This window comes from Callithrix jacchus, chromosome 7 (genome assembly GCF_049354715.1).
Source record: "Callithrix jacchus isolate 240 chromosome 7, calJac240_pri, whole genome shotgun sequence".
Classification (NCBI taxonomy): Eukaryota; Metazoa; Chordata; class Mammalia; order Primates; family Cebidae; genus Callithrix; species Callithrix jacchus.
In genome coordinates, this window is record NC_133508.1 from 125196621 (window position 1) to 125214364 (window position 17744).

The window sequence follows — 17744 nt, forward strand, 5'->3', positions numbered from 1 at the left end:
TGAAGCTGTCATCTCAGAATTTCCTTTTCAACATATAAAATACTTTTAGAAGTGAAATTTTTATGTTAAATTTCACAAGAACATGACAGCAAATTTCCAGTGCCATATATGCCTACTCTAAATAGCAATGCTAATAGCCATGGACAAATACAAAAAGACATAAAACATTAGCAGTTCTATAAACTAAAGTAGAAAAATGCTGAGTTAAAAGCAAGACTTCAGGACAGAAGCAACTTCTATTAACTAACCTATGGGGACCTCTTTGGTCATCTCTTCTTCTTATTTATGGCTGTCATTTTAATTTTTTTCCATCAAAAATGATAAATGATCTGACTCTCCTGCCATATCCACCGCCTTCCAGCTTCTTAGTCATCAAGTTCTTCACATTCCCACTTTTCCACCAAAATATTCCCTGTCTCTGCAGTGCCTGCCCTGATGCCTGGAGTAGGTGCAGGGACTGTTGGGCGATTCTCTAGTACTTGTAATTCTCACATCATAACATTTATTACACGTTAGTATCATGGATTCTTTGTTTGACTCTTGGCAACATGAGATTTGGGGCAATGAGAGAAGGGACTCAGCATGTTGTGCAACAGATTGTCTATCACATATTACGTACTTCATACTATGTGCTGAAAAACTGAAGTGCTGCATTAAAGGATGTAAATAAGTAAAACATTTATGTGGTGGTAGAGTGTAGTTTATGAGAGTTCAGGCTTCCTTACCTTGACAGTGCTGCATTCAAATCACAACTTGGGCACTTATCAGCCTAAATGATTGACCCTGAGTAAATTACCTAATCAGTTGGAATTTCAGGTCCTTTTCTGTGAAAATGGAGAGAAAAATAGGTATTTCATCAGGTAGTGAATATGCAATGAAGTAGTTTATATAGATAGCATTGTGTTTGGGATATCAAAGCATCAAATATATTATTTCTTCCTGTTACCATTAAATGATATTATTACTAAAGAATAATAAAATATCCTACAGATTAGGGTATGGATTGCATTTGCCACAGTAATTATTAATTTCATTGGTAAATAAAAAAAATAACTAATGGAAAAGGCTTATATAATAAAATAATAATTTCATAATGGTGTGTTGAATCTACAACCACAATCAACACAGATTAGAACATGGCATGACATTGGTCAGCCTGCTAAATTCGCCATTACACATCAAGGAAATTTATGTTATCTCTTTGTGCTTATTTTGATAATTAGAGGAATTCAGATTGAACTGCATATGCAATCAACTAAAAGACAATCATTGGCAGAATTAAAAATAAAATGTGTTTCAAAAAAGTATAGAAGCTTTGAAAAACAAATCAAGATATAGTCAACATAGTGAAACAGAAAACTAAGAATGTAACGGAGTAGGAAAAATAAAAAGCAACAATTAAAAAACAAATTCATAGGGCATTGCAAATGTACAGCCAGTGATATTAGTTACAAAATATATGCAAATACATTAGACATCATATTAAAAACTAGACCTTTCAGAATAACATTTTTAAAAATTCCAAGTAATCTTCTAAGAGCAAAATACCCTTCTAAGTATTAAAATGAAAGATTCATTAAGGATAAACAGAAATTCAGTTTTTTATGTGTTTAAGTTTTCTACAATAAGCAGACACAATAACCTCTCTAATTAGGGAGAAAATGGACTAAGGTAATACACGTCAATACCTCAGAAGGGTGCCTGGCACAGAGTAAGCTGCACTTAAGGGTAGGTTTATAGTACTAGTCACTGCTGTGGCTATGCTAGTGCCATCTGAGTAATATATCAAAGTCAAGGCATCAGCAATAGTATCACAATCAAGCAGTCTCCTAGGCTTTAGGGTGAAATTGGTCTGATTTGTGGGAAGACCCCAGGGTGAAATTCCCTATGGTAATTTCAGTTATTTGTGCTGTGGTCCATTCATCATTATCATAACCCTTATTTGAAGACTAACGACTGACATATAGTAGATACTTACTTTCATTATTTTCACTAAAACAGCAAGAATGACATTTAAATTGCTCTTCAGTTTACAAAGTGGCTTCATCTCTATTTTCTAAGATAATAGGAAGCTTAAGCTAATTTCCATTGAATTACTTGCCCTCTCATGTAAATTCAGCTACTGTATTCATTTCATTCATTAATTCATTTGTCAATTACTTAGCAGACTTTGTGCATATGTATATATATACACAGTCAGTGAAAACATACATGGTCCTGTCCTCTTAAAGCTTATTTTCTATTAGAAGGCAACAGTTAATTTTCTATCCAAACTGAAGGAACAAAAGACAGTTCTACAAAAGCATATAGCATATAACTAGCAAGTCTATCACCTACTGTCAGGGCAAGGATAGATTTTCAGGTTTGTTATTAACATATCTTTTCTGCCATGTACATGGTACCATTTATATTTTTAACATCTAGAATGCTGATTTACAGAATAAGAAAATTTATATTCGATGGATCCTCTGTTCTGATCACCTGAACTAACTTTGTAATCTGTTAGATTATATCTTCTTTTGAAGACCCAATATACCCTGTATATTAGGTCTTCTGAAAATATATGTTTTGCATTCATTAGTCAGTAAAAACCACATTTAAAAAAATACCAGGGCAGGAAAAAAGAAGAGACACTCAAATGGGCTGTTATGTATCCACAGTGAAACACCTTAAAACAGGTTTACATTTTGGAAGGAGCCACATAGCTCCTTGTCCAGCAAACTCTGCCCCAGCAAGAGTGGCAGGTTTTATATAGGTCAGTTGCCCTGTCCTGCCCCTAGAGATTGGGCGATATCTGAAAGAGTTACCTGGGTATGAAGGAGAAAAGCCACGTAGCGTATTGCCACAGCTATCTTGGGCTTTTTTACAATGCCTGTAAACAAATTTATTAAGGAAAAAAATAGTTTAACAAATAATGCCTAAATGCATTCCTCTTGTAAGAATGAAAACATTGGAAATAAAATTAAAGTTGCCTTTGACAGTCACCCTTATACATCCTGTGTATCCTTGTAAATCTACAGGGATATCCTGTGTCACCTGTGAAGCTAACCACTGTCCTTGGTGTGGTGTTTTTTTAAGAACTATTTTCTCTGAATTTAGATATATGCGTGTGAAACTAATTTCTTGAGTTTTGTTTCCACAAGTAGTTTTTTCCTGTAGGTATTTTTGAAACCTTTTTTTTTTCACCAAAGAAAATATCTTACAGATTTTCTGTGACAATAAAAATAGACCTACTTCATTTTTTAAGATTTTTTTATTTTTTAGAGACAGGGTCTCACTCAGTCTCCTAGGCTGAAGTGCTGTGGCATAATCACAGCTCACTGCAGCCTGTGATTTCCTGCCGTGGCCTCCTGAGATTAAAAGTGCATGCCACCACACCCAGCTTACCTCACATATTTTTATTGTTGTGGAGTGTACCAAAATAAGAGTATATCAGAGTTTATTCATTCCCCTAACCATGGGCATGTAGGTTCTTTCCTATATTTTCCCCAGAAAAAACAATGCTGCAGTGAATACTTTTGTTAATATACTAGTTAATCTTTTTCTAGGATATCATCAGATATGTATATGATAATATATATACTCATATATTATATATGGTATATAGATATATTAATGTAAATGATAATATATATTCATATATGATACTACATATTCATATAAGATATAAATATATAGTTATATATGGTGATATATATTCATATATACAGATGTAAACTTGTGAAAATTTTAGAAGTATTGTCTGTCACTTTATAATTTTATGGTTTACAAGGAACAACTTTAAATAATATCCAAAAATCAGAATGGTGTGAGCACCAGCCCACCAGAAAGGAGGCACTACAGAGACAGGGCAGGTGTTTACCAGAAGCATTTGGTATTCTGTGCGTACTTTTTCTTTCTGCTCAAATACCCAGACTGGGATTTGAGTTTTCAGTGCTGGCATTCAAACAACATTTTTACTCTCTCGCAAATATTCCTGTGATTGTATTTGATTATTCACACTAGCAGTGGTGCACATCCTAGGCCAAATAGCACATAAGCCAAAGATTGTGTGTGCCTGCTACACAGGCACATTTTGGCTGATATAAAAACAAATACTGATTATTACTTTTAACAAAAATTACAATTCAATTTGAATATCTAAATTAAGTAAATAATAATCATTTAATTAAGCACATAATTTTAAAGGAAGATTTTTAGAGAATAAGACAAAAATGGGTTGGAATCTTTTTCAATAAATACAGTATTATTTTTCATCTATTTCAGGCCCCCCAATGTTGTATACAGAACTTGATTAGACTTTTTTCTAAATTATTCAGATTTTTAGTTTAGACCTTTTCTGGAATTTTGTATGCTCCTGACCCTTCACCTTGGTTCCCCTCAAAGCCTTCTCTAACTTGTTAAATTGTACTTAGGCATTCTTAAGGAACTAGTCCTATGACTACTAAGCTTTCACATTTGCTAACAAAAATGTTAAAAGTTTCAGTAGTTTAAGTAGAAGCTAAGTCTTCTACTTAAGGGCTTTTTTTTTTATCCTTTCCATGGCAGAAAATCAGAAAAAGAAGGAAAAGACACACATGGGGCATTCCCTTTGCTGAGATTTCAAAAATGCCTTGTGATTACTTCAAAAGAATTTGAAAGAACTACTTTTCTGTTTAATTATTAAACAAAAACGAAGCATATCTTTTCCATAGTTTTTCTTCCAGAAAAATAGAAAATGGGACTAGCATGGCATATTGTGATATGTGGAGTACAATCCCACCCACCAATTGGAAGTGCCTAGCAAGTTATAACGATATATCATAGAACACTATTTCCTTTAGCAAAACACTAGCAAAGATTCCTACCCTCAAACATGGGTAATCTCTTACCAAAAACTTTCTTACCAAGAACTTTCATGGTATTAGAAAAAGAATTTTCAAAGCAAATCAGAACTGGTGATCTCATGGTACCCAAGAGAAGAGAGTATGGCCCAGCCCTACTAACCATTCCCCTTTCCCCAGTCACTCAGAAATGTAGTTGTTTTGTACCTTCTTGATTCAAAAGGAAACCGAGGCCATCTTTCATTCAAAGTGCTCATGACAGAAGGATCTTGGGAAGCAATTTCCAATCCTATGGTTTTAGAATCTATTAAACCTCTTGTTCTTATAATTATCTTCACATTTTCTCCATTACTTTACATAGATAGCAGAATAAAGAAGCTGCAATTTTGATTACAGTATTGTTTTAATCTCATGACTTCCTCATATCCACTTTTTCTCTTTAATTTCTAATTTGAAGCATATTAAAATAATAAAAAAATTTCAATGATTCTAACACTAATTATTTGACAGGTCTAAGATCCTAATCTCTCAAACATCTTACTTATTTCAAGGAAGCACATATAATTTTAAGCATTAAGAAAAAATTAATTTTAATTTATTCTGTAAATGAGGAACATTATATTTAATTTGATAACATATCAGTCTATTCCAACTGAATTTGAAAGCGAGAAATAGAATACTGTTGCTACGCCCAAATCAAAGTTTCCTACTCTTTGCTATACCGATGAACCTGGCATTTTCCATTTAAAAACACTTTCATTCTACAAATTACAAGGTAGGTGTGTTTATTGGTCACATATAACTCTGATCTAGGCATCATAACAGGATCTTGGACACAAAAACAAAGAAGACTCTGGCTTTAAGGCGGTCACAATAATAAAATGCAAAATTGCGAGCACTACAAGGTGTAGTAATGACATGCTGGTGAAGCATTATGGACACCAAATGATTCTTTCTCACTAAGGGAACCCTCAGGAGGGTGTCATATAGGTGGCAGTTTATCAGAAAAAGCAGAATTGCAAATGAGTAGATACTGAGGTATATTTTAATAAACTTGGTGTAATTTAAAAAACACTTTGAAGACTGTTTAATTCTGTATAGATATATGTACCATTTCCTCCTACTTCTGTAGTTTGCAAGGTGTGTTTACAGAAGGCTGACACAAGGGGCGAGATGCAAGCCAAGCCAGGTTCTATTTTCTCCTCTAACTTCCTTCTACACCTGCCCCCATTTCAGCAAGAAAAGCTCTGCTTTTAGCTGCATTATATATGTGTAATTGTCCTGCAAAAAGAAATTGCTGTTTTCCTTTATTTGTTTTGTAAATTCAGACTGTTGTGCGTGTATATATATTTGTCAGTATGTGTATATACATATACGTATATGTATTTTTAAGTGTATACATATATTTTTAAATTAAGTCACCACTAGTAATAGACATACAGATAGACCTACATACAAACAAATAGAAGTTCAGGCTTTGAAAATAAAAGAATCTCCAACAAACACTTTTGTATTACAAATCCACCTTCAGTTAGAGAATTTGTATATAATGAAAACAAAGAGGTCAAGTGTAAATGGGGCACATCTCCTTCACACTAAGAGAGTGATTGCTAAGACTGCAGCATTTCATATTTGAAATTATTCTGTAAGTTACAGACTTGGATTTATCTACTCTTTTTTCCTGAATTCTTCAGCATAGCACATTACTTTTAAAAACAAATTCAAAGCTCTACGCCAGCCTTTAGAATACTTTTTAAGACTGAGATCTACTTGTCCTCAATCATTTTTATTTACCATGAAAATCCTTTTTTATTTTGAGAAAGAAGAGTAGAATAGTTCCTTAGTTATCATATATAAATTCTCTTTAGAGCAGTGGAGTAAGAGGAGGAAGAGATGAACGATTTCCTTTACTTGTTGTCTACAAGATCTGCATATGAAAATGCAGGGGTATCAGTGGGTTAAATATCATCACAATTTTAAAAATTGTTCAGATTGAGCTGGGAATGATGGCTCACACCTCTAATCCTAGTATTTTGGGAAGCCAAGGCGGGTGGATCACCTGAGGTCAGTAGTTCGAGACCAGCCTGGCCAACATGGCGAAACCCCATCTCTACTAAAAATACAAAAATTAGTCCAGCGTGGTGGCAGGCACCTGTAATCCCAGCTACTTGTGAGCCTGCATCAGAAGAATCGCTTAAACCTTGGAGGCGGAGGTTGCAGTGAGCCAAGATCCTGAAGTGAGACTCAGTCTCTAAATAAATAAATAAATAGAAAAAAATTGTTCAGATTGAGAAAAAAGTTTTCTCTTGTTTATGTTAGACTGAACCTGCCAAGCAGAGTCATGTTTTTGCTATATGCACAGAAACACACACACACACACACACACACACACACACACAAACACACACGCTTGCACCTTCTAAGAGCCTGATTTGTCTTGAGAAATAAAAGAAGAAATTAAGAAATGGTGTCAAATAAAAACCTTTCCACACCAAGGAGAAAAGTAGTAAGTTAAGAGCTGGTTATGGAAACTTTTTTAGGGAAAAGACACTCTTATTTGTCTTTTGGCCTTAGTTCTTAGAGGATGTTCTGTGTGAATCGGGAGTGAGAAAGAGAGATAAACCACACTGCCTATGAAATCAAATGGCTTTTGAAGGGAGGAACAGGCAAGCCTGGGGAAGGAGTGGAAACTAGGAAGAAAGTGTATTTTCAACATCATGAGGGGCTAAAACTTGATTGAGAAAAAAAAATGGAAATTTCCTAGTGTGTAATCACTGAGGCTTTTAAGAAGAATGTTACCTATTTTTTCTTTGTAAGTTGAATGTGGCCCACTATGATATATCCACCTTCCAACCATTCTATGATCCCACCTCTCATGCTGATTCAAAATTCTCAGTAAAATCCACTGCATACATAATCTTCAGTAGGTGATATTTAGGGAGACTACATCATATCCAGCAATGTGGTATGACATGAAAACTAAACAGTGTGTACAGGTGATTACAAGCAAAGCCGTGATTGAGAATCTAGCAGAAGCTGCAATGCCTATGGAAAAGATGGGCTTCTCATCCTAAGATTCTTTAGGAGCATGGGGATGCTGAGAGACTGAGTTTCTCATCACCAGTGGGACAAAGCCATGCTGATCCCAGCAAACCAGAGACTTGGAGACATTCTACAAGTTGATCCATGCATTGCATTTCTTGCTGTTCCAGAAATGGCTCACTAAAACCTACATTTGGAATGCAATAGAAGAAAAAAGGAGGAGTAAGAAGAGAAAGAGGAGGCAGGTGGAGGGAAAATAATAGAAAAAAGAAAAAGAAGAATGCAGAGGAGCTTTACTCCAATCCCCACAATTAATTTAGTCTCTGCTGTTTTGGTAACATCTCTCAAATCAAAGCCTCAATATGTCATCGGAGATTATATTAAAGATCCATCCCCATCTGGCTCCAAAATGTCTTTTAGGCCATATTTCCCACTACATCTATGTCTTGTAACTCAGATTATTGGCTGATCACCCCTGGAACTAGCAGAGATTGGGGCTAAATTAAATTGGGCAGCCCCTTTCTTCCTAGTAAAGAAGTAAAGCGTGGAGAAGAGCTTTGGCAAAGCACCTGCAGCCCCAGGTAGGCAGCTGGTCAGGTCAGGCATCTATTTTCCCTTCACTGGATTTGGCTTGGGTTGGAATGGAGGCAAGTAGAGTGTAGACATCTATCTAGGATTGTGAGATCCCAACTAGGAGGATGTTTCAATCGCCTTGGAGGACAAGAATCCAAGACTGTGCTTTGTTATATATTACTTCAGTTATTTTCTGTCTTTCACTAAAAGCCAAGAAGGTAACTTCTTTGTTCTCCAGGTTTCCCTTTATTGGTACATTGGAGACTCACATCTATTGACCAGGATAAGAGAGAATGACAGGTTTAAAAGGGAATGTGTACAGAGGAGAAATACATTGGTCACAATTTAGCAAACTCACCTTGCTCATATCAATAATTGAGAATGATGGTGACTCAGTCACCGAAGTGAAAATGTCCTTTTATTAACTATCAAGAGCTTGATGAGCCAAAGGAAGAAACAACAGAATTTGGTGCCTGTTCAGATGGTGCAGCTTTCTCCTACCATCCTTTTATTCACTGGGATTTCAGCACACTTACTAATTCCAACCTTGCTTATCCATATCCCTTTCCTCAGAATTCTCAGGTTTTCCTAGCTGGCTTCTTCTCAATATTCTGGTCCTTGCTCTATCATCTTCCCTGAAGGCTTTTCCTGACCTATGTCTAAAAATAACACCCAACACATCTCAAAACACAAACATAGCCACTTTCATTCTATTTTCTGCCTAGCACTTGTCATAATGTGAAATTCATTCATCCTATCTATATACCATCTATCTATTTATCCATAACTAGCATCTATTAGCTATCTTTTTATCTATTACCTAGTGTCTATCTTTTTATCCCTATCATTTATCATCTATTAACTATCTCCCATCTACAATTTTTTTTCTATTTTTATAAAATATTCCCACTAGAATCTAAGCTCTGTAAAAACAAGAACCTTTTCTGCAGCTCCCTGCTCTATCCCCAGCATGTAGAACAATACATCCAACACATGGTAGGTGGTTACGAATAAATAGTATTTAAAGAAATTTCACGTACATCATTCATCAACTGTTCTTTGTTTTCAGTACATGTGTTAATGACAAATGATTATTATCCATGTCTCAAAATTGGGCCAATGAAGCTTCCAGCTAAGGTATTTTTGTTCACTGTCTAATAAAATTCTGCCTAGATTGTAGTACGTTTATATATAATTTTTAATCTTTGCAACCATTCAGGCTTTTTCACTAAGTTAGGTTGATCCTTCCTCAAACTAATATGAACTATTAAGTTTTTAGTAATGTAATGATGTATAATTCACCAGATATCCCAAAATCCCTTTTCCTTTGTTAAATAAGATCTACAGGAAATGACTAATTAGTCAATTTGAATGATTTCCAAATGACACCACCAGCCTGTTTATCTATACTACCAAGGTGAATTATTCATTAGCATTTATGAGAAGTGCCTGAAGAACACTAGCAGTGGGAGTAAAACAACCTGGAATGGTTTTTAAATCACCTTCCAAGCAACTTGGATTAACAGTGGCATTATTCTCCCTGTACAAATTGAGTTAAAATTTTCCCTGTGTCAGGTCTCAGAAGAAGGCAGTGAAGGAGTGCTGCCTCACAGAGAAATGACCTTCTGAATCTCCCAACATTTTAGATTCTGCTTTCTCCCCTGTTAGTGACTCTGAGTGTGTGTGTGTGTGTGTGTGTGTGTGTAACAGACACACAAAGAGACAGAGAAGCAAAGAAGCAGAGAGAGAAGAAAAGAGAATCAGAAAAAGAGAGATGAAAAGGAGGAAGGAAATAAAAACAGAAATGAGAGAAAAATACAAAGGAAGGAAAGAAGAGAAAGAGGATAAATAAATATAGGAAGTAAAAGCTAAAAACAAAAAGAAGAAAGGGAGAAATGGAGGGAGAAACTCCAGAGGAATGACAGATTCAGAGGCAGGCTTTCCCTTGAGTTGGCACATCAGGCTGCCAGACTCCCTAGAGGTCTCCCAGATGTGCAGAATCACCTGACTTTATACTGATTAAAAGTGTAAATTGCAACACAAAAAGAAAAAAAAGTAATTGTCACATTGTTTCTCTCCAGCGAGGTCACACTCCTTGGTTGTAGCTGAGCCTGCTGCTAGGCACACTCCTCTTGTTTAATAAAATTGTATTAACTTTATCCCTGCCCTTGATTTGTGGCTTTCTCACGTTGTGAGGAATAAATAATAAATGATTGTAAAGTACTTGTACATATGAAATGCCACATAAATGCTTAATAATAATCAGCTTAGGCCAGGAAGCCAGGGGGGTTGAATAGAAATCATTGCACAAGGCCATTCTTGTTTATGTGGCTAAAATCATCCTGTGTGATATCTCCACTTCAAATCATCCAGCAGATTTAATTTTCACCCATTCAAGAATCTACTTCTCTGCAAACTAAACAACCTTTGTTCCTCCATCCTTATGGTAATGTCATTTATAATGATGGAATATAACTGCAGCAATTCATCTTTGCCTTTTCATTTCAGCTGGGTTTTTGCAGCACTCCTTCCCTCCTTGCCAGCCCTCCCAAAGCCCCACATACATGATTTTGGGTCACCATTACTTACCCCACTGTGACGCCTGCCCTATTTTGATTAGCTTTGGAAACATATCTGTCTCCTGGTCTTAGATTTTATTATGTTTGTGTTTTGGAAAACCAAGATAGCTGAATTGGTCCTTCCTTGATGGTCTTCATCTATGTATTCATTTAGTCATTCATTCATTCAACACTTATTGTTGGAGTCTTGTGCTAGACACTAGGAATATAATGGAAATCAAGATGAAAAGGGTTTGCATTCCATAATGCAAACAAACAGGGTATTTCTAGCATAGTGTGAAAAATGCTGTTACTAGAGAAGTGCAGAGACTTAAGGAAAGGTAGCATGTACGTGGCGTGAAGCAGGAAATTCTGCTAGGAACAGAGCTTATTTTTTGTTTTATTTTAAAATATCTTTATATTCATTTCTATGTACTATTTAACCTGGCTGAAACTTTGGTTTAACCTGTGGTTGTGGATAGAAGGGAATTGTTCAGACCTAGGGAAGGAGCCCAGGACTAGCCTCTCCTTGTCAGCTGAAGACAGGGAGGGCCCTCTCCATCACCTCTGTCTGCTACAGTTTCTGATGGTTGGAACCCAGACTTTGAAGGTTGGCAAGGGTTGGCCTTTTTTGCCTATAAGATTGTTGATGTTAGACCTAAAGTCTATAACTTCAAAAAAACAAGACATTGTCTAGACTTTTATTAGTACATGTAATGACAAAAGTAGTACATGCTTATTATAGAAAAAAGTTGAAAATAAATATAGGCAAAAGTAAATTAACCACAATTGCATCACCCATTGGGGACCATATTTATCATTTAATACATATCCCATCAGATTATTTTCTATGCTTATATATAAATGTGCCTTAAGGCACATATTCTCCAATTCTATATTACTTTTCTTATCAATGGGAGATTGTACTATACTCTGCACATGCACATATTGGTTTATTATCTTTTTAAAAAGAAAATATAAAAATATAGTTTCATGTCAAAATGTTTTTATCATTAAGCTAATGACTGTTTCATATTCTATTACACATACGGATTATTTAAAATTCTTAGATCCATGTACGTTACTGAACTGAGCCTCCTAAAACTGATATTACTGAGCAGAATTATGCCTGCATTAGAGTTTTTGTTATGTTGCCAAGTTGCCCTCCAGAGAAGCTGGACTGGCTTCTACTCTGATCTCCAGTATATCAGACCCTTTACCACATCCCTTACTCTCTCTCTCAGCCCCACATACACTCTTTTGCCAAGTGGAGTACTCTCAAGGAAGATATGTTTGAAGCTTAACAATTTTAATTTTTCTTCTACTTTTCCATTCATTCCCTTGTGGTATGAGAATTAGTGGGCCTTGGGTTTTCAAACAGGTGGAGGAGGCTGTAGGGTGTATAATTGCTTTTGGTGAAACCATCAACGTCCATGTTTAGTTCTTCCTGCTCCACTTCATCCAATTCAATTAGGCTGTTCTTACCAGGGGGAGAGTTTTCAAAGCATCAGATAAAGTGTTACCTCATGATTAATAATTCATGACAAGAAGTGAAGATTGGGAAAGGTAATAATGCCCTCCAAGCTGTTTTTCTCCACCACTCCCTTGTTCTAATTCACATAAAATGCTGTGCCTCAATCGTTAAAGCAAACATACAAAGTTTCATTGCTCCATAAACCAAAGATCCAAAGCAGGAATTCATAAACTTTTTGAAGTCCCAAGCTCCTTTGAGAATCTTGTGAAAGCTACAGACTTTCGCTCTAAAGGGAAAACATGAACTTTGTTGCATGCACTGATACAGAGTTTTCAGTTCACATGGATCAGGCACCCCTGGAAAAGCATCCAAGGATTCCCTAGGTGAAAAGAATCTCTGGTTAGACAAATAAACAGACCAAAAAAAAAAGACAAGCCCAAAAGGAATTGAAAGTAGATAGACAAGGAGTTTAATGTGCCTTGCCTGTACTATCTGTGCCCAAATGTGTAATGAAACAAAGAAATTCTTCCAGTGTTATTTATTTAGTTATTTAGGTACCAGTGAAGTAGGTGAGTATTAGAAGAGTGGATTTTGACAAAGCATATATTAAAGGACATATCAAATAGAGGTGATTGTGGAGGCATGGCTGATATTGAAATCTATCTGCAAAGCTACTGTCAAGGCTGCATTTTTTCCTTGCCAAGTGCTATCAGCCATAAAATGTCCAAGGCAGTGGGCCACACCCACAGCTTTATGCTCTGTTACTTGGCATTCCTCTAAGTTCTTCCTCAATTGTCATATCTCCACAGGCCATAACAAGGGACAACAGTCAGCAGCAATTCAATTTCGACCTCCATCTGCTGGCAATAAGAACATAAGGGAGAAATTAATGTACACTCACACACTTGTCATTATAATAGCCCAAATTTGCTTTTATAGTGTGACTTTCTTCCAAGGAAATAAAAAAAAAGAGTTTACATTCAAATTCTCAAACAGCAACTTACCTGATAGAGGACTAGAATAACCATCTCTATTTTTTGAAGGCATGAAGATGCTAAAAATTTGTCCATGGCCACACAGTACTTGCATGGAAAAGTATGGATATCAGAAAAACTCTCTGAAAACCATTTTGACATGTCTTAAAAGTTTGACACCTAATATCCAAGCAAGAAAGCAGGTGACATTAACATTCAGTCAGATTGTATAAACATACAGCAAAATATTTGTGTTCTACTACCTAATACAATATTACTTCACTCATTTTTCTCCTTTTATTCTCCTTCCTAAAACTCAAGACCCATGATTAGACATTTACCAGCTATGTGATCTTGAGCAAGTTAGTTAATGTCCTTGTTAATGGCCTTTACATTTTCCTCTGTGAAATGGAAATAATTATAAAAGCCAACTCAGATTTGTTAAAAGGATTAAATGAAAAATTCTTAGAAGATTCCCTCAGAAGATTTCCCAGCATATACGGGAGGTTCTGTAAAATCTGGAAACATAGATATCGTCATCTTATATGTTTGACGGGTTGATGAAAGATGAAGACATTGAGCTGATGCTGATAAGTAAATGAAAGGGCTGATTGTAACGACTGCAGAGCCCTTCTTTGCATATCACCTTGGAAGAGCTACATTTCCCATAGTACAATTAGAAAAATAGTTTAAAAATTCAAGAATATAGTGTGTTAGACAAACTCTTCTGTGAACAATTATCTATTTCCAACAAGGTAGAGGAAATAGTCACAGACACGGTCATAACCAACGAAAGAGATCATTTTGTCAAACACCCAAGGAATTGGAGGTGCCTTGCAGAACTGTCCCAGTGATTCCCAAAACACATGCCTTTCAACCATATAAGATGCAAGTTCTGTGAAGCTTATCTGAGGATGATCCTTTCCAGCCTGATGAGAGGCAAGGCACTGAAAGTATCAGGTAAGGCTTCTGAACAAATAATATATTGTAATGTAACACTAATAACCTAATAACCGTTTTAGAGCATATTTGATTATATTTCCAGATTTGGGCCAACCACAGTAAGTGTGTATTAAATATTTACTATTACTATTAGCATTGTTATTATTTAAGGAAAAACAAGAAAAAAGATATTACATTATCCACTTTTCATTTTTGAAATGGTCACATATTCACATTAGTAAGTAAGGGTAGAAGAATCACTAGTTAGTAATAATGATTTAGCCCTTTTAACTTGTGGTCCCCTATTGACCTGTTTCTTCATTAATTAATCAATATCCTCCCAATCCTTAAAGGAAACACAACAATGAAATGAGTTTGCAGGTTTCCTAGTTCTTCTCTATAGAATCCAAGAAGTTAAGACCCAAATTGAAATTTGAAATCTTTCTACATATTTTTTTCTCCTACCTACTGTCAATGTCTATCTCATAAAGAGATAATACTCTAAAGTTGACTTTGATTCATGAAAATATATTTAGGGACTGAAAATACTTGTATAAATAAGAGCAGTATCCTCATAAACACAAAATAATTTATGTGTTTATTTTTGATCATTTATATAAGACTCTGAAGAAGATTTAATGACAGATTACTGATGAGCAATTCCATAAAAGCAATTATGAGCCAATTACTTACAGAGAATTTTGAAAAATCTGTCTTTGCTTATGCTTATCCATAATCAGAATACAGAGACCTTTACAAACATAAGATATTATGTAGTTTAAATAAAATATATTATGGTGTCATGTCAAATGGACTAGCTTCACCAGATACCTCAGATTGATCTTAATTCTCTAGCTCACGGTGCTCAGTGTGATGCAGTCTGGCTACAGAGGAAAATTAAGAAAAGTCTGTTGTTAGTATTTTGTTGCTCCTTAATGTCAACAGGTGTGATCAGGTGTAAAACAGCAAGTATCATGAGAGCATCATCACAGGGGCTTCCTACACGATGCTTCAAAGGGAGGCCAAGATCAAATAAGCTGAAATCTGCCATTGGACTGCCAGTTGGCAAGTATATCTGAATTTCTGTCTGCTACCTGGCAGAAGCTGAAGATTGAGGGATAAAGAGAGGCTAAATATGTGTAACCACTGAAATCTTGTAATTCCTATGATTATGGCCTTCGGAGGAATCAGAGGGCATGGAAATTAAAGAATGGCCACAATGCAGCCATAAAGATCAAAAACTCTCTCAGTAAATTAGTAACTGGTTGAATTATACTAATGTATGTTATAAATAAATCCACTCAATCAGGAGGGAGGGAGGGTGTGTTATAGTAACTTTCTATCGGTATTATTCTTGCCCCTAAACTGTTTACAATTATATTAATAACTTTGTTAAAAAATATAAAGTAGAATTATTAAATTTCAGGTAGCACAAAGCAGAGAGAGAAAGATAGTATTTGAGGACTAAACATTTAATATGGAGAAAGAATGGACTAAAAGTTTATGGCTAAGAAGAGAAGAAAGACTTCAGGTATTAGATTTCCAGCTGAAAGGGAAGGAACACTCAAATTAATATCATTTAAGAGAGTTAAGTACAGCAATTATTTATAAAAGTGTGGGTAGGGTATAAGGAAACCACAAAGAATTGTTTGTTTGGTTTCCGACTTTTATTTTAGGTTCAAGGAGGTATATGTGCAGGTTTGTTAGACAGGTAACTATGTGTTACAGGGATTAGATGTACAGATAATTTCATGTCCAAGTAATGAGTGTAGTGCTTGATAAGTCGTTTTTTGATCCTCACTCTCCTCCCATCCTCCACCCACTAGGAGGTAGGCTCCAGTATCTAGTATTTCCTTCTTTGTGTCCATGTGTACTCAATGCTTAGTTCCTATATATAAGTGAGAATTTGCAGTATTTGGTTTTCTGTTCCTGTGTTAATTTGCTTAGGATAATGGCCTCCAGCTCCATCCATGTTGCTGCAAAGGACAGAATTTCATTGTTTTTTATGGTTACATAGCATTCCATGGTTTATATGAACTACGTTTCCTTGTTCAGTCCACTGCTGATAGGCATTTACATTGATTCCATGTCTTTGTTATTGTGAATAGTGCTGAAATGAACATATGTGTGCCTCATGTCTTTGTAGAACAATTTATATTTCTTTGGGAATATACCCAGTAATGGGATTGCTGGGTCAAATGGTAGATCTAAGTTCTTTGATAAATCTCCAAACTTTCAATCGTGGCTGAACTAATTACGTTACCACCAGTAGTATATGGGCATTCCCTTTTCTCCACAACCTCACCAGCATCAGTAGATTTTTACTTTATAAAAATATGCATTCTGACAGGTGTGGTTTTGGTTTGCATTTCTCTAATAATTAGTAATGTTGAGCATTTGTTTTTCATATTCTTGCTGGCTGTATATGTAAGTCTTCTTTTGAGAAGTGTCTGTTCATGTCCTTTGCCAAATTTTTAATGGGGTTGTTTTCTGCTTATTAATTTTGTTTAAGTTCCTTACAGATTCTGGATATTAGACCTTATTTGGATGCATAGTGTGCAGATATTTTCTCCCTTTCTGCCAGCTGTCTATTTACTCTGTTGATATTTTCTTTTGCTGTGCAGAAGCTCTTTGGTTTAATAAGGTCCTTGTATTAGGCCATTCTTGCACTGTTATAAATAAATGCCCGAGACCGGGTAATTTATACAAAAAGACATTTAATTGGTTCATGGTACTGCCAGCCATACAGGAAGCACTGGACCAGCATCTGCTTCTAGGGAGGCCTCAAAAGTTTTACTCATGGCAGAAGGTGAAGCAAGAGCAGGTGCTTCATGTGGTGAAAGCAGGAGCAAGAGAGAGGGTAGGAAAGAGGAGTTATCACCAAGGGAATAGCCAAAACCATTCATGAGGGATGGCCCCATGATCCAGACACCTCCCACCAGGGCTCATCTCCAACAATGGGGATTATACTTCATCAAGAGATTTGGGCAGAGACAAATATCCAAACTACATTATTCTGCTCCTAGACTCTCCCAAATCTCAGGTTATTCTCACATTTCAAAATACAATAATCTCCTAATAGTCCTTGCAAAGTCGGAACACATTACAGCATTAACTCAAAAGTCCCAAGTCCCAAATCCAAAGTCTTATCTGGAAATGAGTTCCTTCCACCTACGAGCCTGTAAAGGCAAAACGAATTATTTGCTTCCAAGATACAATGGGGGTACAGGCAGTGGGTAAACAGTCTTAGTTACAAAAGGAATAAATTGGACAAAAGAAAGGAGATATAGGCCCCATGCAAGTCTGAAACCCAGTAGAACAGCCATTAAATTGTAAGGCTCCAAAATAATCTCCCTTG

General features: G+C 35.8%; 1 long non-coding RNA gene across 1 annotated transcript in view; it reads right to left on the bottom strand.

Moving 5' to 3' along the window:
• Positions 1-11685: 11685 nt before the first annotated feature.
• The window catches only part of LOC118143011 (uncharacterized), a 337708-nt gene continuing 331649 nt past the window's right edge, over positions 11686-17744 (bottom strand). Inside the window, exon 5 of the long non-coding RNA XR_013520239.1 lies at positions 11686-13330. This is a non-coding gene — a long non-coding RNA (uncharacterized LOC118143011). The remainder of the gene's footprint in view (positions 13331-17744) is intronic.